This window comes from Lagopus muta, chromosome 6 (genome assembly GCF_023343835.1).
Source record: "Lagopus muta isolate bLagMut1 chromosome 6, bLagMut1 primary, whole genome shotgun sequence".
Lineage (NCBI taxonomy): Eukaryota > Metazoa > Chordata > Aves > Galliformes > Phasianidae > Lagopus > Lagopus muta.
In genome coordinates, this window is record NC_064438.1 from 15,930,527 (window position 1) to 15,951,170 (window position 20,644).

General features: G+C 48.6%; 1 protein-coding gene and 1 long non-coding RNA gene across 4 annotated transcripts in view; one reads left to right on the forward strand and one right to left on the reverse strand.

Annotated features, from left to right (window-relative positions):
- HRAS (HRas proto-oncogene, GTPase) overlaps window positions 1-20,644 on the forward strand; it is a 39,132-nt gene that overhangs the window by 420 nt on the left and 18,068 nt on the right. The window contains exon 2 of one of the 2 annotated variants that reach the window (XM_048947694.1): window positions 18,100-18,166. The exons of the other annotated variant lie outside the window; for it this stretch is intronic. The gene's annotated coding sequence lies outside the window, so the exon portion shown is untranslated. The remainder of the gene's footprint in view (window positions 1-18,099; window positions 18,167-20,644) is intronic. 2 annotated transcript variants of the gene reach the window in all.
- Window positions 276-18,077, reverse strand: LOC125694450 (uncharacterized). Of its 2 annotated transcripts, none has more exons than XR_007377566.1 (3): window positions 4,442-18,077; window positions 3,701-4,098; window positions 276-3,606 (listed from the first exon to the last, which is right to left on the reverse strand). It is a non-coding gene; the product is annotated as an uncharacterized LOC125694450 (long non-coding RNA). The 2 variants fall into 2 exon arrangements; XR_007377567.1 differs by having other exon boundaries at window positions 276-1,650; window positions 3,118-4,098; window positions 4,442-18,073.

Sequence of the window (20,644 nt, forward strand, 5' to 3'; positions counted from 1 at the left end):
CCCACCTGTTCGCGGGGCACCGGGCGGCCCCGCCTGCTCGCCCCTCCGCGCCGCCGCTCTGCGGGTGGGCCCGGCCCCGGGCAGCGCTGCGGAGAGCGGGGGCACCTGCGCGGCTCTGCCGCCGCCGCCTCCCTCCGCCCCGCGCTGCCCCCCCCCACCCCCACCGCGGGGCCGTCCCCGCCTTCGCGGCGCGCTGCGGGCGGTGCCCGGGCCGGGGGCGGCCCGCAGGTGGCGGAGCGCGGGGCGTGCGGCTGCGGGGCCGGCGGCGCCTCCCTTCGCTTGCCTTCCTCCGAGGGACGCTGCGGCGCGGCTGCACCCGCGCGGGGAGGAGCCCGCGGGCGGCCCGGTGGGAAGGAGGCTCTGCGGGACGGGAGGGAGGCTCGGCCCGCCCGCATCCGCGCGGGATGGGCTTCGGTCGGCCGTAGACAAAAGAGCCGGTGAGGAATCGAGGGGGGCTGCGAGCTCCGGGGTGCCTGGAGAAGGGCGGATGGAGGCTGGAGCGTTGGGAAGAGCTGTGCCGTTCCGTACCTGAAGTTGTCTCCGTCGCTCCGTGCAGTTACTCCCGGCAGTGCCCGATAGGCACGAGCTCCCATAGGCTGCGCTCTTCTGCAGAGCCTGACACAAGCATGCACAGAACTGCGCCTCGGACACTGGCACTGTGCAGGAGAGCAGGGAGGGATGCGCTCACCCTGACTGCTTGTGCCAGCACAGGGCCGTGCTGAGGCTGCTCTTCCTCCTGCTACCCGGACCATCAGGGATAAGGGTGCTGCTTTGGTTAGAATTGCTGGTATATTTATCCTAAAGTGCTCTGGTTTTGCAGCTGGAGAATGAAAGCTTGCATGGTTTTCGCAGTGCTTGTAACAGAGCTGCGGCTGTGAAGCCATCTGTCCCCCCTTCATGCAGCCAGGCATTGCAGCCCACTCCTCCGGTGCAGTCCTGGTCTGATTAACAACGCAAACTGTGTTGTTTCAGCAGCAGGCTGAAACAGAGCTGAGGGAATTCCCAGTTCAGCCTGCTGGTGGGCCTGCAGGCTGGCGGCTATCATTGCTGGGCTGTGCCAGGTGGGTGCTGTCAGCAGAGCCTCCGGATCTCCACGTGAACATTGGTGTGGTCATACCTTCTGTGTTTGTGCTAAGTGATTTAGTAATTAGCTCTAATGACCTCCATTTGGGGTCACACTCATGCCATGATGTTGAAACAAGACCAAAGGCCTAAGGGAGGCTCTTTTGTGGGCTCTGTGAGTCGCTTGAAAGGGGATGCTGTGAAGCTCTGAAGGAGGTTCTGTGCACAAACCATCACGAGGGAACTCTTACAATGCTGTTGAACCAGAGAGGAAGAAGCAGGCTGACAACTGCAGCTTGATTTCTTTTCTTGGCTCTCCTGAGAAGCGGTGAAAAGCGGGCTGCTGGCACTCAGGAAGCATTCCTTGGGAGAGCAGCAGTACTAAAGCACCGTTTGCCACATCGCTGTCTTCCACCAAACTTCCCCAACCTTTTGGGGAGGTGAAGTGCAGCTTCCAAACATCTAATTCCCAAGATGACAGCCCAACAGTATGGATGTCCTCTAGCCTTCCCACTCATCCAGGTTGGGCTGTCCACAGCATTTGTCATCGGGATCCAAAACTTCACACTTCTGAGTGAAAAGAGCCTTCTGAAGTTGAATACACGGGAAAAAAAATCACCACAGTAAAAACTGAGGCAAAGGCTGCCCTGCGTAGAGTTCCTGATGAAGAAGGGAATGGGCAGGAATGCTAGCCAAGCCCCTGCTTGCCATCTTTCAAGGTGTGTTGTGCTGCTCTGCTTTGGGCAGCCCAGTTGCACCCCAAGCACTTGTACTTAATTGTAATTTATTACCAGCTTTGTTTTTAACTTTTTTTTTTTCCAAGTGTAAACTCAGAGCCAGCAGATAGATGTATTATTAGATTAATATCAGTAAGAGCCGAATGTATTCAATGCTTTTAATTGTACAAAATGATATTTCATCAGCTTTACGGCTCATTAGAAGCCAAAAAGAAATATTAAGCAAGTAAATTATTTGACAAATATGAGATTAAACAAATGACATTTGCTAAGTGCTGGTCAGCTGCTCTGTCCAGTCCCATTCCTCTTTTCTCTCACTGTCTTTCTACTTTTTATTCTAATTTTTCATGGTTTCTCTTTTCCTGAGCTGTTCTCAGTGTCTGTTTCACTTATTTTTTTCCTTCCTATACTGTTATCTCTCAGTATATCACGGTTTTTCTTACATTCGTTCATCTGCCTCATTTTTTAAGCCTCTCTTTTTGAGTCTGATGTAGCCATTTTCCCCTTTTACTCCACCTTGGTGGAGATTTTGACTGAACTCTTTGTCGCCAGCTGAACTAAACCCAGCGACTGTATGAAGACGTTTGCTCAGTGGCAGAGCTGCTCTGCCTCTCCCTGGCATTCTGGCTGTTGTGAGAAGGGTGTTTCCACAATTCTGGAGTGTTTTTCCAGCACTTATTTTTGCTTGTGCTCTCCCTGTGCCTTTTTAATGTGATTTTGACTGAATTATCTACTGTCTTTATATTCTAAAAGAATGACCAGGATCAGATGGCAGACCTGTTTTTACATCTTCACGCAACTTATACACCTTCTAAGTGAAATATGCTGTACTTTTCTGCTGTAAGTACAGGAGTTACATGATGACACCCCCTTGTACTGGGAAAGAAAGGTCTCCACTGAAATAATGAAGTCACACCATTCCTCTGTCATGTGAAATGCTTTGAGTGCACTGCTGTAGTGAGCAGTCCTGGCAGCATGTAGTCCTGAAGCCAGATTGATTGGAGAGGATGGGGCTGAGAGGAGTATGCTTTTGCAGTTAATTATTTACTGGCAATAGGGCAAAGCTGATAATAGTTGGTTTATAGTTACAGATATCTGAGGGAAAATGCCTCTAGATGATCTGTTCTGTATTGCCACCTGCTTGTTGGTCTCTCCTTAACATGGAACCAGCACTATTCAACAACTAGCTCAGTAAAAAATAATTTAAAAATCAGTTATCAACTTCATGCTGCCAGAATACAATTCTGCAGCGTGTGCAGCTAGAGATCCTGGTATTTCCATGCTGGCTGAGGTGTACCTGCATTAATATACAACCCACCTGGGCATCCAAGGTCAAAGTGGGGTTCTTTGAACAGCTTATCCAGCTCTCCAAGTCTGATGCTGACAGATGACTTTGTGGGACCCAGGAATCTGACTCCATCTCTGCTGTTGGCTGGACGGTTGCTTCAGCTCACTAAAACTCTTCTTTACTGGGAGCAATGCTGACCCTTCTGCTGGGTGGATTGATGCAGTACAGCTGCTATAAGGGGAGAGCCTGCTGGGTGACAGTGCTCTGGCAATGCAATACATAGCACTGGGCAGAACTGTAAGTGGAATTTTCTTCTTGCATTGCTAAAGCCAAATCAAGCTGCTCACATTGAAGTTAAATTTGAGAGCTGATGGAGCTGAATTTAGATGTGTGTAGGAGCAGTAACATGACAAATGCAGAGAAGGGACATAGCTGCATCTAGAGTTCTCTGGGAAGAGGCCTCCACATCTTATTATTTAGCATCCTTAGAGATCAGCAGACACTGGGAGGAGCTACAACCTGTGAAAAGAGGAAGATGTCCTGTTCATGGGAGAAGGCTGTGAGATGTAAAAAGCCAGAGAGCAGGAGTGAAATGAGAGAAACTAACACACACCAGGGGGTTGTGCTCTGCTCCCATTCTGCAGGAAGAGAAGCGAGGAGTGAAAGAAGAGATCTGTGAGAGAAGGCATTGCTGATGCAGCACGGGATGGATGGGATGCATGCTGTTCTGCCAGCCTGGCCTAAATCAAAGCCAACACTTCCCTTGAGAAAGCCAGGCTCTGGTGAACAGTCTCTGAAGGAAAGTCATCTCATTGCAAGCACTTTTGTCCAAAGCAAGTAGAGGTCTTGCTTGGAGGCTTGTTAAGAAGTGAGTTCATTTCATCAGCGGTCTGTTGGCTCAGCAGACTGCCATCACATAAGCAGACAGGGCTTGCTCCAGTGCTGATGCTGTTTTGATGCTTTGCATCATCTTCAGCAATTCTGTGGTTTGTGTACAGCTCCATTCACAGTCTGCTCCAAGAGAAAGAGGAATGCGTATAAAATAGGTTTGAATATATGAAATTAGTCTGCATGTGATCCATTTAGTCACTTGTCCTTTTTGCTACCCAAGTAGCTGCTGCATCAGCTGCCTGGCACGATTCTAGCTCTGTATTTCTGCAGTTGCAGTAGTACCCATATCCTGTTCCTGCATCAGGCTTTATTACTGTAGGGATGAGAGGTCAGAGTGCTTGGTATTCATAACATGGTAGAAAGCACATAACAGCAGAGTAGCAAGGCCCTAGGCTGCAGCAAAGGAGGGTTTGCTCAAATGCAATGGCTGTAGGTACAAAAATAAAGGAAATAAACTGCTTACCTTCAGAAGGCTTCAGGTACACAGGGATCTCCAGGAAGATACCCCTCACCTTCACTGCCAACCTTTAAATGAGGTCTGGGAAGGGGTGGATCCTGGCTCTACCCCTTCTGATCACTCAGGTACATTGCATACACCTGAGCTCCACTGGGTTGGCCCTGCCTTCCCACCAGGTGCTTAATCACTGCTTCAGGCTGTGACTTAGCATTTCCACTGCACTAGTACTTGAGGTACTAGAGTTCATCCTGTAGAAGAGTGGGCTTGAGAAGCCAACCTTTTCAATATGATAGTAGATGAAACATCACTGTTGCTTGAAGGTTAATGGGACGGAGTCCAGCATCTGTGTGTGCTAATTCTGTAGCTGACTTTCCTGTTGTCTCTCCTTGTATCCGTGTATGATATCATAGCTGCCCTGATGTGGAATAGCTGCCTGAGGGGCTATGCAGGGGGAGGATATCGCTGTACTGCCATGTGCTGTGACCTCCATCTGGCAGCCAGTCTGCCTGCTGATGGACAAGGAAGCACGCACAAGTCCCTGCTTTGCTTTCTACCTCCTCCTGCTGCTGGGGGGGATGTGGTGGATGGGGCTGGTACTTGAGCCTCTGAGGGTGGTCCTCTGTGGAGCAGGAGTTGGAGTTGATGATCAGGTCGGCCAGGATGGGGCTCTGAGCTCTTGATCTAATGTAGGTTTCCCTGTTCACTGCGGGGGAGCTGGACCAGATGGTCTTTATGGGTCCCTTCCAGCTCAAACGATTCTACGATCCTTGTGGGTCCCTTCCAACCAAGGATATTCTGTGATTCTCAAAAGATCCGTGCTTGAAAGAAACACCCGTGTGACCATCCTGAACACATCTAAAGAAAGGCTTGAGAGAATGAGACCCAGGTCAGGAGAAATGCTGCTGCCTTCCCACAGGAGCAAGGAGGCCATGGAGTGGTGTGGCTGATGGTCATAGAGGAATGTGCAGGCCCTCACCAGCCCACTGGCTGAGCAGCCAGTTGTGTGGTCTTCAGATAGATGTGAATGTCCTTTCCGTGCAAATCTTTTGTGTTTGCATCGTATCTTCAGGAATGAATTGATACCCAATACCCAATTGATACAACAATCAATATGATTGATGTAGTAAAACGGAGCTTCTTGGTCTGTTGTGGATTGGAAAAATAGTAAGAGAACTGGAGCAACTGACAAGAAACGATGTAGCCCTCTGGATGGGGAAGGGAGGAGGGCTCTATTAAAAGAAACAAACAACAGAGCTTTTGAATCTTGCTACATGCTCGTAGCAGGTAATTCTAATATGAGCCATCTCTCTTTGTCAGCTGCTCAGAGGCATTTCTCATGGAAAGAACAGTCAATCTAAAAGTTCAGTGACTTGACTAAGTATTCTTGGATAAAAAACTTCTTGGGAGGGAGCAGGTAGATTTCTTCAAGAAGCAAAATCTTTACTTTTTTTCAACTGGTTTCCCAGGCACCTAATCTAATCTATCCAAAACAATTCTCTGGCAGCTGGGGCTCACATATTTAAAAAAAAAAAGAAAAACAAACACAAAAAAACACCACACACCACTGTGGAGAGGAATGTGTTGTGACAGTTTAATTTGCCACTGAAATATGGTCACCTCCGGGGTAGTTCAGAGAAACCATAGGAGAGCAGATGATAAAGCTGTTCAGAATGGGAGGTGAGTAACAGGAGGCTGCAGAGGAAAGATGCCTACATAGAAATGTAACTCCTGGAGTTCTGGTTTATCTTCTTGTTCCTTTGGCTCTACAATGGGGCTGTAACCTTGGCTCTGCATCACGCTGGTGGTGACTGGCTCTAGAGATCAAGTGGAGTCAGAAGGAAAGGTGGAGTCACAACACGCCACGGTCAGACTGTCTTTTTTTGAAACTTATGTTGCTGAATGCGTACATAAAGGATGAGTCTTTTGGTGTGCTTGCAGATGGAAAATGAAGAATGGCTCCTGCCTGTGGAGATGAGGAAAGGGACGGAGACTGCTCTGTGCTCCAAGGGCTGCTGAGAAGATACATGCAGCAGGTCCCTGCCTGCAGAGCCAGCAGTGCAGTGAGCTCCTTGTTGGCAGAGGGCAGGTGTGGAGATGGGATTTCAGAAAGCCAGCTTGGTGGTTCTGCGGTGTGTGACATGAGCCAGTGCTTTAAATACACACGTTGCTGCTGCCATTGGGAAACCCTTCAGGTCCCAATCTCCTGTAGTGTAGATCCATGTGAAAGCCAATTGGTTCATCTTATGCTTTGTAGGAATTAACAGTTGTTGATTTCAGCAATAAATAGTGGCACTGTGGGTGAGGTCTGCAGGGTCTAAAGACCGTGGGAGTGCCTGCACCCAGTCCCTGGTTGGGGACTAGCAGAGGTGCAGGACAGTTGACTGAGAATTACAGCTGCCAGCACATTTGTGCAAATTCTCTACCTGCAGTCCCTACATTTTTTAAGAAAAAACAAGGCATCTGTAAGACAAACGAAATCCAGCATGAATTTTAGGGGGGAAGTTACACAGTTTTAAATAAAGAAGTATAGAGTTGCTTCTGTAGTCCTGTTTAGGGGCCTCAAAACCAGCGCTGTCGGAAGAGTGTGCTCCTTGTGAAGAGAGCAAAAGCTGAACAGAGGGTTGGGTTTTTTCAGAGCATGCTAATAAACACGTGTTTTTTGGCAGGGCTTGTGATTGCATTGCAACAAGGTTACAAGGTCTCGTTCAAATTCTGCTGAAGTCAGTTGAAAAATGATGTTGACTGCAGTGAGCATGGGCTGGCAATCAGGACAGCATCTCTTAAGACACTTCAGGTTTACCTCTCCTTTATTCCAAAGTCTGCACCTAGAACAAGTTTATTCAATTTGCAGTTTAGTGCACCTTCAGTTTATATTCCTGAGGAGGGGAAAAAGAAGGAGGAAAAAATAACCCAACCAACAAATCAGAATAGTCCCACAGCTCCTGCTGTGGACATGGGTTGTGCCTGGCAGCTGGTACATGCAGCTGGAGGACCACTGGTTGCTCCTTCTCAGCTTGGCTGGCTCTGCGGGTGCCTATTGGGATTCAGACACAGGGGGAATAATGGTTAAAATCTAAGGTAGGAGCCCACAAACCCAGCAGTGATCGTACACTGGGATGGATGCAGAAGAAAAAGCTCTGCCACCAGGAAGTCATCCTTTCAGAGAGCTAATTCAAACTTCTCTTCATCCTTTGAACCTTTCGGTAGGTAAATGTCATGTAGCTCCTTCTATGCTTTTTTGTCTATTTGATTTGAGGGCTTTATGCAGCAACTTATTCCTCATTCATCCTGTTGTCAGGGACGTAATTCTGCCTGCAGTTCCTGTTTGAGCTTAGTTTTCTTATTTTCTGTAGCACTGGGGCTGATGGCTTTGCAGATCTTATGATACCTCCTCCATCTGGCCAGCCTAGCAGTACGACAGCTCCACTTAATGTGTGCTCTCTGATTTGGCTTCCTGCCCCCAGACTCATTATTTTGCGTTCGTCTGTATTGAGCTCCAGTGCTGCCAGCCCCAAAGGATCATATATCTCAGAAGTCACGAAAAAGAGATGGGTCTGAAAATCCCAAGTCTCTTCCTGGTGTGTGCAGATTGCACGTTTCTGCAGCCATCCCCCAACCCTGCTGTGCGTGTGCATCCCTCTCTGCCCCTCCCAGCAGTAAAGCCAAACCTGCAGGGCCCTGCAGTTCTCACTGCACAGAGTGCTTGGCCCCTAAGACTATTCCCACTCCTTTTTTGCTGACGTAGAGGCGAGTTGGGACCTGCACTGGGCTAGCGGCCCCGAAATGACTTGGATCCATTTGGAATATTGTTCCAGGGAAAATACTGCGGAGTTCTCTCGGCGGTAGGTATTTCAGAGTATCAGCCCCTTTTTTACCATCTGAAGTGTGGTATTACCTTTTGGCCCTGGAGACTGGGAGTGCTTTCATGTTGGGTGCAGCGTGAAACACGAGATGATCCCTCTCTGAAAAGTGCTTGAGCAAAGTGCATAGTAAGAAACATCAGGGTGCAGTTCATCTCTTTAGATGTTGACGCCTAACATCTCCGCTGCTTCCCCTTCGCCTCCATATGTACCCAGCAGGGGAAATGAGAGCTTTCATCTCGTCCTAATGCAGATGTCTGAAACCAGCCAGACAGATTGCACCTGTCTCTTCTCATTGATTGCAAAGAGGCTCCAGATGATGGGCTCTCACGTAGGTGTCTCTCTTGTAGGTGAGGTGAATCCCACTGGCTGCATGAGGCTGGTTGCAGTAGCACAAAGAGAGAGCACAGCTGCTGAATGTAGTCTGTCCTTGTCTTTGCTGCGAGTTGTCTTATCTGGTAAACCTATCCCTCCTCTTTGCTCAAGAGGCTACATTTCATTTCATAGGATCATTAAGATTGGAAAGACCACTAACATCACCAAGTCCATCCCCACCATGCTCACTGACCATGTTCCTCAGTGCCACATCTCCACAGTTCTTGAACACCTCCGGGGACAGTGACTCCACCACCTCCCTGGGCAGCCTGTGCCTCTGCCTCAACGCTCTTCCTGAGAAGAGATTTTTCCTGATATCCAACCTGATTCAACCAGTTTCTTGTTGGCCAAGAGCTGGAAGGACATCGTTCAGACAGCAACCACAGGGTGCAGTTACACACAGATGTGGGTGCTCCAGGGTTTAGTGGGTGAAACCAACACCTCCTAACACTGGAGTACTGTTAGGTACCCTAATGGTGATGGGGATGCGAGGAAGGTGGAGCCAGTTTCTGTAGTTTTGTTTTCCATGTAGACTGCTGGGAGCAGCTGGAGGTGACTGAGAGCTGTTCATAAAAGAACTGAGAAATGAGGCTGAGCCAACTGGGAGAAATAAAGCCTGGTCGCCTGGGGAGGATTTTCTTGACTGGCTGAGTTTCCTCTTTGATTGGAGCACTTGTTCCATCATGCCTTCTCCTATGGAAGAATTAGCCAGTGGCAGAAACATGATGCATCGGGTGTTTTAGGAGTGAGAACCTGTCTGCAGCGAGAGCCTGCAGAGCTCAGCCTGCAGAGCTCATCCTGAGTCCCTCTGCAGCGAGCCTGGAGCCTGCTGTGTGTGCACAGCGGGGCAGGATGCTGTGCCAGGCTCCTTACCCTGTATCATGCCTGTGTGCTTAGCATCAAATCCTACAAACTCTTAGAAAACCATTGTTTTGTACCCTACCTTTTTGATGACTGAAACACTAATTCCAGCAGGTTCAGGCACCCAGAAGTCAGCATTCAGTTCCAGAGAGCCTCAGGAAGCATACTGTGTGCATCATAGTTGCTTCAAACCCTTTGACTGTGGTTCTCAACCAGTGTGTGAAGAGCCCTGGCTGACTTCTGAAGAGCCTGCAAGAGCCATACAGTAATAATGAGAACTGTTGTCAGGCAGTTAAAATGTACTGTTGAGGAATCTGCACAGGAGTTCTTCTAGGACTTGGCAACTGATATGGATAGAAAAGCATTGCTCTACAGTAAGTGTAACCTGTGCAGTAAAAAACCAAATGTCACAGCCATAACGAGCCCAGTAAGAGCTAGAAATGTCAAAAGGATTGCCGTGCCTTTGCAATCACAGAAAATTTGTTAGGGGAAAGATTTTTGGCTGACCCCATCTTGAAAGCACACATTGCATGCTGCAGAGAAAAGCAGAGTGCCTTACATTCTGTTATATGGTATATTCTGTCTTTGCAAGGCACCTGACTTCTCCCTGCCCTACCCAGCTACACGTGTGCAGGACAAGCTCTTCTGCTCTACAGCCCTGGCTTTTAGGGGGCAGAGGTGGTTGCATAGCCAAGAGGGAGGTTGTGTGAAAACCTTCCGAAGGCTTTGGTTCAGGAAGGAAGGTGCATCAGAGCCTCGTAGTTGAGACCCACAGTGTGTGTTTAGCTCCTGTATTTTTACTGCTATCCGTCTCCTCTTGAACTTTGGTACAATAAATAGTGGCCGTGTTTGAGGAGTGTCCTGGCAGAGAGGCATCTGGCACAGTATCCAGCATTTGCTGCTTCCCTGCAGTTGCTGCACATGGGCTTTCTGCCTGCTGTTTGCAGATCCTGCAGGTCAGCAGGTGCATCATCTGTAACACTGAGCGGCATGTGCCTGCCCCTTTTCCTTGCTCATCTACAGTAGATGCTTCTTGGTTTTGCCACATGGGGGAAATAACAGCGAGGGCTCGAAGAGATATTACCTCTGGGTTTTGGTTTCCAAAAGGAGAGCCTGGAGCTAGCAGCTTGCTGCACAGCCTGTTGGGATTGCCTGCAGAGTGCTGCTGTGCAGTCATTGCTGAGAGCAAAACCTGGGTTCTATCCTGGGAGCATTTCTGTGCTAGTTGCATCTGCAGCCTCTCTGCTGCAGGATGTACTGCTACAGAACCGTGCTCTCTGTTTGTTATTTTTTGCCACTGGCAGCACACTTACTGCCTTGTCTGAAGCAGATTTGTAGGTCTCTAGGTGATGTGTAGCAGCATCCCTTGGCTCTCTCAGCCAATAGGCATATGTGCTGTCATTGGAAAGCTGATGGGAGAAACCAGGATCTGTAAGTCTTTCCCAACGGTATGACCTTCCTAACTAATTTCTCTTGTATAGTTCCCAAGTAACATGTGCATTACCTAAATCTAGGCAGGTAATCCTCAGAAGGCCTCTGCACATAGCAGGGGGGTTGAAACTAGATGATCATTATGGTCCTTTTCAACCCAGGCCATTCTATGATTCTGTAGTTCTATGAAATAAGTTGTTGCACGTTGGTGTTCAGAGCAGAGCTAACTTGGTTGCAAAAAAGAATGTTCTCAAAGTTTTAAAGCCTTTAGTGTGGCAACAAGAGAGGAAGGCTCCCAGCGCAGAGAAGCCATATTCCCTCCCATGCTCTACCAAAGGCTACTTTGGTTTCTGATTCAGCTCTGCAAATACTGTCTGGTGGCTTCAAACTGCATAAGCAGTAGGCTGCTATTATTTCCCCTGCGAAGGCTGGAGGGAGGGAGTGAAAATTAAAGCAACTTGTCTCAGCCAAAGTCAGCTTTGTGGAGTTACAAGTGTATCTCTGTGGAGCCCAGTGAGAGGTCTTTGCCTTATCTGGCTCAGTACCGTGCTGGTTGCACAATGCTCACAGCCCCTAGATGCACATATTTTCGCAGGGATGGCCCCAGTTGCCCAAGTAGAGCATTTGCTCAGATTCTCATGCTTTGCAATTACTATAAGCTTCTCATGAGAGAGAGAAGGAGGAGTGGTGCCAGGTGTTTTTTTTTCCCCTCTCCCTGTTGTTGTTCCTCATCAGCTGGTTGCTTTGAAACGAGCACGTTGTGGTTTTCCTTCAGAAGCAACATGTCGCTGCAAATGCGGCTTCAGAGAGCTGCCAGGAGTGCTGCGTGCCGGTGGCTGCGGGCAGGGAGCAGACAGGTCGTGGCACTGGGGATGTGCACCAGTGAGCTCAGCCTGGTGCAAGCCTGTGCCCATTGGGCCTGGCAGTGCCAGCACGTCGGCATTCCTTCCGGCGCTCAGCAGCAGCATGGAGCCACCTCGCTTTTTGGACCGTCACAGCGGGATGTCGTTGAGGGAATCGGAACCTGGTGCTTTGCCAATAAGGACCTGCAGTGTTGTTTCCTTGCCTCGTTCAGCTAAGACGTTGTGATAAGAATACACACAGACCTCTTGTTACAGCTGTGTGTGACGCTAACATGGCCCTTGGTTTGGGGTATTTGTGCGAATTCTGTCCTGAGCTCATGGGAGAAAAGGGTAATTCTCACCACATTAGTACAGGTGCAGAGCCAGAAGATGTCTATACCTGGACAGCTTTCTTGTATGGCACACTTTGTTTTAGGTACAGCAGCAAAACCATGAGTAATCTCCATGTAGCCTGAGGTCTGCTGTTTTTTTCTGGAATATACTGAGCTTGTGCTGGTTGCTTTTCTTCAAGTATTGTGTGATACTGAAGGTGAACAGAGTATGACTTGTGACAGGCCAGCAGAACTTCATCCTTCTGCGGGCTGTAAATAGGCATCTACCTTATGGATGGATGGTGGTGTCCCAAGATATTCTCACCCTGTCCTAGGGCACCAAGAGCCCAGGTCCAGCCAACCAGCTCTGGCTTGGCACGTGAGTCTTATCAGAGGTGGGACAGGAGAGGTGCATCCATGGCCTCTTTTCCCAGGTAACCAGTAATAGGGTAAGAGGTAACAGCCTGAGGATGCTCCAGGGGAGGTTCAGGTTGGATATTAGTGAAATTTTCTTCCCAGAAAGAGTGATGATGTGTTGGCACAGGGAGGTGGTAGGGTCACCATCCCCAGAGGTGTTTGAGAACCATGGAGATGTGGCACTGAGGGACGTGGTCAGTGGGCATGTTGGGGGTGGGTTGAGGATTGGACTTGGTGATCTTGGAGGTCATTTTGAGCCTCTATGATTTTATGATTTTACAAAAGATAGTCGATTGATGGGGGTTTATTGAGTCCAGGGTCTAGATCCTAATCAGCCCCTGACAGAGGGTGTTGAGTCAGAGCAGAACAATGTTTAGCCCAAATTTTTGAGGATAGATTCTGAGGGTCAGTTGACAAGCTCCAGCTTTCAGAGCTCAATGCTTTCCCTGCTGTTACAGGATGAATTTTCCTCTTCCATTAATATATTCACTCTGCAGAACAGTGCAGCATCTATTTTTGCTCAAGTAGCATTTCAAGTTAAAGTTAGCTTGTTTGACATGCAAGCTGGTGGCTTTCTGTGGGCTTCTTCTATTTAAAAAAAGCTTTTAGCAAACATGCAATTCTTTTTTTTTTTTTTTTTAATGTTTCAGTTGAAGTTCCTGTGTGGGAACAATGAGAGCTATGTAGAAACTGTACTCCCTATACCACACCATGGCTTTGAAGGTTCTTTGTATGGACAGACTTGGTCCTCAGGGGAGGTGCTTTCTGAAAATATGAGAGGATTTAAAGGGGAAATAAGAAGCAGTTTAATTCCAGTTAGGTGTGAATAATGTCTATGCACGACAAACTGCTGTACTTTCTTTCAAGAGCCCTGAGGAGTCCTACTGGTGAAGTCTGCTGCTGCCAGATGAAGCAGGGAGTCTTCATCAGGACATCATTGCTTCCCTGACCTTGCTGGTGACTCGTGTCTCCCCTAATGATACTGGCAAGACCATAAGGAATCACAGTTCAGTCCGAATCTCTGAAGTTATTCTTATTTTCCAAGGAAGGAGCACTGTGTCCTTCTAACAAACATTTCAAGAGAAGTGGATCCGTAAAGTATAGCCCCCAGCTGGAGATAGTTTGGTTGTTCTCCATTCACTTTAAAACGAGCAAAGCACGTCCCCAAACCCAAACTCTGTTTGTTCAAAAGCAAAGACTTTGTGACTGTTCTCACTGACTGGCTCCTCAGAGGGCTCATTTCCATATCTGATGAGTAATTTCTGAGCCCAACGTGAGGCTCACAAGATGGATCGTGTCGTGACAGGAGCAAGGAAGCATGCCTCATCGGATGAGTCCGGGTTGTGTTTTCAGCAGCACCAGTTCACATCAGCTCATTTTCTTGTTTTCTTTTTCTTACCTGAGGGAGAACAACCCAGTTCTCCCTGTTGTTTGCTGTTAACTCTAGAAGTGCCCTCATGGTCTTGGAAGGTCAGCAAAGGCACCATGGACAACTTTTTGAGGGCAGTGGTGAGGATATTTGGAGAGGAAACTCAGGCCACACACAGCACCAGCTTGTTGGTGCTGCCATGGGCTGCAGCCCAAGGTACTCATAGGAGTTTCTGTTGCCATGAGCTTTCAAAACCCCTTCCAGAAAGCAGGGTGAAGCTTCAGCCCCTGCATCTTCACTGGTGTTTGTGAGGGCAGGTACTGAACACAATGGTAAGCAGTGCAGTGAAAGATCAGGGCTGGTTTGCAGACTGATGGGGACTGATAGGAAAGGGTAACAGTATTAGATGCTCCCATTGGTTGCTTGCAGAGCGATTTAGGTCATATAACAGGTCTTCCCAACCCATACTTGAATAGCATATATCCAATGTGGTAGATTTTACTTACAGTGATGAAGCATTATTATCTTGTGGGGGATTGAGGGGAGCTGCTTGGATTTTTCCCACTGGACTGAAGGGAAGGTCATTTTATTTGTTTATTTACAATTATTTTTAAAATTATATTTTAAACCAAAGCCACATTGTTAGGAGTCAGCATGATTGTTACTGCAGCAATTCCTCCATTTGTGTTGCCTATGCATTACCTAACAGATTCCCTCACCTCCACTAGGGTGGGCAAACCTAGAGACTCCCTTGTAACACTTACAGGCTTTTTTCTGTCACTCTTCTTGCAGAAATTCCTCGGGAAGGCTCTGCACATCCTTGGGAATGCTAAGGAAAAGAAGGGGATGCTTAGGTAGAGTTTGGAGTAATTAGGAGATTTCAAAACTTGTTTTAAGTCTAGCATTGAAATGCGGTTCATTTCTTTGAATGTTACCATTTCTGCAGCTCCTTCCTGGTGGCTCTGCTGGCTTTCCCTATGCCTCCAGGCTGAATGAAGGTGTCTTTCTAGTCCTTCATTTCCCAGGAGATGTGAGGGTCTACCTTGCTTCTGTATGGAGATTCTGAGAGGCTTAAGTGCACCAAGTGTTGAAAATTAAAACCAATAAGATCAGGTGGCTTCGCTGAAGAGATGATGCTTTTTACCATGGCCTCAAAAGATGAGGATTTGACTGCTGACTGGATGGCAGGGATACCAGAGCTAAAGAAGGACAAAATATAAGTTGAAACTTTGGTATAAGAACCCTTTTTCTTGTTTGGAAAACAGCCAACAGGATGAGATCTTGCTCCAGGGCTGGCTTTGGTTTCCACTGCAGAGAGAAAAAGAGAAAAAGATCATTTGGGGATCCATAAGAATCCTGTGACACCTTCCACATTTTGACATTGCTTATACTGTCCTAAGGAACTTCATGTGCTGGGAGCTGAGCCAGGCTGAATGCAGTTTTTTAACCGTGTTTATAATGGGAAGTGTGTTACAGTTCAAAGTTCAAAAGTCCTTCTCTTCTCTCTTCTCTTCTCTTCCTTTTTTTTTTTTGTTTTTTTAAAGTATGATTGCCTATGCTGATAATTAACAATACAGTGAAAGAAAGCATGCTGGTCCTTGTGCATGCGAAATCTGACCGTGCCAGTTAAGATCAGTGCGTTAGCCCTCTTGCTTCCTACTTCATTTTGCTAATGTGAATAACATCACGCTTGTACCAAGCATGTTATGCTGTGTGCTAATTTTGCCAGACAACTTACCTATCTTTTTGTTCAGCAGATTGCTCTCCCCAAGCCTGCTGGTTCTGTTCTGGCAGAAACATCCAGCTGTGTGTCTCAGCTCAGTCTGTGGGCACAAGGCATGTCACCTTTTCCTGCTGTTTTTGTGCTCATCCCTCAAAGCCACCTGTTGCCTTTTTCTTCCTGATTGGTTGCTCTATGTAGAGCAACAAGAAAGCTGAGTCCAAGAGGTAGGGACTTGCAGGGTCTCTGGGGTGTGATGGCCTCAGACAGCGCATTGGAGATGCCAGCTCTGGACCTACTTGTGGCCTTTACTGGGGTTAGGTGGAGCCACATCTCTTGTTGTTTTGGTGTCTCACTTTTTGGGGGTTTCTTCCCAACCTTCATGTGCCTTTGGATTCTGGCTGTGAGCCTGTTGCTGCAGGCTTTCAAGGAGATTCTGGAAGGAAACCTCCTGCTTTTGCCTGTGGTGCCATTCTGGAGACTGTGAATGATCCTACTTCTGTCCTCTGCATGGTCAACCCCAGCCATTGACAGGAAGCACCGTCTTGTGGCAAAAGCAAGAACTTAGGGGTACAGAAATGCACAGCTTCAACCAAAGCTTCCCATGTGACAGTAACACTTCATTGCTGTGGGTTCCTCACTGCAGAATGGAGTTATTTCCTTGGTCCGCTGCACTGAGAGTTCTCAGGGGTTGGGAGAGCTGCAAGACCAAACCCTGCCGGAGATGGAGGAGTGTGTTCCATCATGTCCATGCTGTGATGCCTGCAAGGCATATCAGAGAATCATAGAATGGCCTGGGTTGAGAAGGACCACAATGATCATCTAGTTTCAACCTGCAATGTGCAGGGTTGCCAATCACCAGACCAGGCTGCCCAAAGCCACATCCAGCCTGGCCTTGAATGCCTCCAGGCATCCACAGCCTCCTTGGGCAACCTGTTCCAGTGCTGGCTGGAGACCCTGCGTCTCTTTATCCCTCACTCCACAGCCAAAAGAGGGAGACTCCTCCCTTCCCAGCAGGGAGATGTCCTAATCCAAACACAGATCTCGTGCCTTAACCTTCAGACCTCTTTGTCTCTCTGTCAAAATGCTGTTGTGCGATAGTTGCTTGGGACTGCATGCACAACACCGGTGGGCTCTGCCTGCCTGCAGCCCCATCCACCTCGGCTGTCAGATGGCTGCATGCACAGCTGCCTGAGATCTCTGCTCAGCACCCACCTCGCAGCTCTGTAGTGCAGTGTTATCGCTGCAGAGCGTGGTGGCTGTGTGCTGGGTGGGAGGGGGTTTGTTTAGCTGTCCTATAAATCAGCAGCATGCGCCAGACTCTGCTGCATAATGTCTGATGCATATTCATGCTTGCCAGCAGTGCGGCCGGGACAGCATTGTGTCACCGTGTTAATAGTGTGCCCCAGAGGGAAGGGAAGGAGGAGGGGGGCTCAGCAGCAGCTGCCTGCTTGCTTCCCTTTATCTCCTCCCAGCTGCCCGCTTGGCCCCCCAGCACGCACCCTCACTTGCTTTTCTGTTGCATTTTTCCTGCCTCTTTCTCCCAGATTTGCCAAAGCAGATTTGATTTTGCTGTGGTACCTTCTTTATACTCCCAGCTCTGCTGCTAAACAAGGATATGTGCCTGTAAAAGCTCTGCAAGGGCTAAATGAATGCAGAAGGATGATCGTTATATTTGATCACATAAATTAAGTGGCTTACTAATCAAGGAGACACTCTGGAAATATCTGATTTTGTCTGTTCAGGGTCGCTCGAGCTGTTCCTCTGGGCTCTGTGTTTGAATGAACTGTGAGAGCAGCTTTTATCGATGTCCCCATGGGAGTGGAAAGGCAAGAAGGGAACTCACTCTTGTTCCTTCATGCCACAGGAGACGATCCCTTTGCTCCCATACATGCAACAAAGAGGAGACTATTGCAGCTGTGCTGCTCTGCCCTGTCTTAAAAAATGGGGGGAGAAAAGGCTGTGAGCCACAATTCTCTAGGAAAGATAGAACTTTGGAGGATGTGATTAGCAGCCTGTGGTATTGTGTGAGAGAAGGCGGGTGGGGATTGAGTGCTTGGTGAAGTCAGGTTGTGCTCTAACAAGAGGGATGGTTTGTTGCTCCTTGGGGAGGAGACCTGTGGGATCCTTGCCAAAGTATGATGAGGGTTTGGAGCTTTTGTGGGTTCAAGGGGAGGCTGGACGAGCCCTTGGAAAAGAGTTCTTTTGAGGGTTGCTAAGCAGACAAGCTGTGCCAGGCCCAGGAAATCCCCTGAGCCAAAAATAATCGGCTGCTGGGTGAGTGGCAGGGGAAGCAGCGTGTGGGTATTGGTAGGGAAGGGTGGGTCGTCAGCCGCACCAAAGCGTGGATGCTGAGCCGTTACTCTTACTCCAGAATAGGCTCCATATAAGAATATTCTCCTTTGCACACCCAGGGCATTGTCATTGCTCACTCCTCTCTGTTTCCTCTCCTTCCAGGGGGACTTGAGCCATCCCCAGAGCTGAGGACCCTATTTCTCTGCAGGGCCAGTTAGCCATCCAGAGGGTGAGTGAATCTGGGGGTGTGCAGTCTCCCACCATCTCATTCCTTCCTCTCATTTCCTGCTGCTGACCAGCAGGCTCCAGCCCTTCTCACCTGCTCCCTGTCCCCCATCTCCCTGTCTGGAGCGTTCTGCTGCAATATCTCTAGCAAGGTGGGGCGTGTGCTTTATGTACCACTTTGTTCCTGGAGGCCAAAGCATTCTGATACTCTTCTAATACTATCTTGCTCAAAAACTGGCCTTTTTAAAAGGTTCTTTTCCGTGATTTTTTTTTAAATAGAAAAGTAATAGCAAAACAATTCCTGCAACTTCCTAGTTCCAACTACCTCATTTCCTTGTCCATATGCTGTGAAAGTTCATATGCGTTAGGCTTTAAAGCAAGCACAAAGCTGAACAACCAGACACATTCTGCTGCAAGTTTTTCTAAAGGATTACAGCTTAGAAGTGTTTGTTTCCTGAAACTGGCTTCTTAGTTTTTCCCTGTCAGCAGTTGTTTGGGAGGAATGGGGAAGGGTGGGGTGAGAGAGGAGGGGGAATGCAATTCTTGAGCGTGTGGTACAGTCTGTTTGCATGGAAGTGATGGGGCCAGTCTTGATGTAAACCTGCACCAAACCTGTGCCAAAACACAGAGTAGGCCCCTCCTGGGCAGCAAGCAGAATGTTGTCTGTAACCTCCCCAAGCACACCGAGCTCTGCCCTTGGATTTTCAGTGCTGCTGTGTCACAGCCATTCCTCTGGCAGCAGCTCTCTTCCTCTCTTGTTCCACTGGGTCTGTGCTTTGGAGCATCTCTGCGCCCTCCCAGCGCTTGTGACACAGTTGTGATTTCATTAGGATAATTGGAGAGCAGTTTGGGCTTTCCCACTTGATTTACTCTGCCTCTCCAAACATCTCTGCACATGGAAGCTCAGCTCGGCGGGGGAGCTGTCAGCTCTGACAGCCAAACACAAAGACCCGGCAGGGAACCAACGGCTTTCCCATCCAAAACCTACACATGGAGCTTTTTGTCTCCTGTTAAGACCCTGGATTGGAAGTCACTTGTCTGAATTTAGTTCCTGGCTTTGCCACTGATGATGAGATTGGGCCTGTTCCTTTGCATGGCTATGCCAGTCTGCAGGATTAGGAGGATGGTGTTTCTGCACATCAACACTGACCCCTGCTCTAGCAGTGACTGGCTTGGTGGTTAGGGGTAAATACCTACATTTGTCCCTTGCATCACTGCAGCAGCAATCCCCTGCACAGGCAGCAAGGAGCCAGGCTGCTGCTTCAGGGAGATGGGGACACTGGTGGGTGCTGGAAGGGGCTGCGCCCCAGCGCTGCCGCTTTCTCTTCACCAGCAAGTAGAGGTTGCATTGAAACTTCCACAAGTCACCAAGTGGACCAGGCTACTGTGGAACAACAGCATGGAGATGTTTGAGAATCTTGGAGATGAGGCACTGAGGGACACGGTCAGCGGGCATGGGGGGAACGGGCTGAGGGTTGGACCTGGTGACCTTACTGGTCCTCTGCAGCCTTAATGATTCTGCTATCCTTTGTAATCCCACCCTGTTATCAGGCAGCATTGATGGAAAGTGAGATCCCACCACAAATTGCAAGCACATTGCATCACCTGACAGCACGCTGCATGGACGTGAGCAGCCCAAGTGCACTTGGCTTCATCTGCTGCTGGAAATTCCTCCTTGCCACCATACGCAGGTGTAATCAGAAATTAAGGAAATCTGTTCTCACGCTCAGACCAAGATCAGAAATGCTGGCTATCAGCTGCAAGTGCTGATGGCAAGTGCTACTTTCTGCATTGAGCATTCCTTGGGGATAGGCTGCAGTGCTGTATTACAGATTGGTGATGTTTATAAGCTCCTGAGATAAGGGGCCTGCTAATCCTTCTGTTGAATGTTATCATTTTGATGGCCCACGATAGCTAGGACATGATTTCTTCATAGAGAATTGATTCAGAGAGAAAGCTCTTGGACAGCTGGTGTGTTATTGATATTTATGCAGGTTGTTACTGTTTCTGGTAGCTTAATAAAGCAGTTAGGCAGAGTTGTGATTCCCCAATGTTTTTCTTACAAAGCAAGTTGGCAACAAAGTACTTCACTGAACTTGCGGTTCAAGAGGGCCAGGGAGATCTGCACAGCCAGAGCAGCGTACCACCAACAGCAGGTGATGTGCTGCTGCTGCTTTTATTAAATAAAGCCATCAGGCAGGGTGCGGCGTGAGCAGCTGAAGTGCAAACCAGGGAATAGAAAACTGGCAGTGGTTTTGGTGGGGAAGGCATCATCTCGTTTCCTTTGTCTTCCTGTCTGTTCTGGCCTGTGTGACGGTATACCTGGGCACTGCCTGCTGCCATCTGCCCCTCTCCTGGCAAAGCACCGATGGCTGAAGGCACAGCATTGCCTGGGCAATGTTGTCAGCGTGATGGCGAGGGAGGAGGAGCAGGGACTTCAGAGGTTCTTTGTGGTCCCTGGTTAGAGGGGTTGTACTGCCAG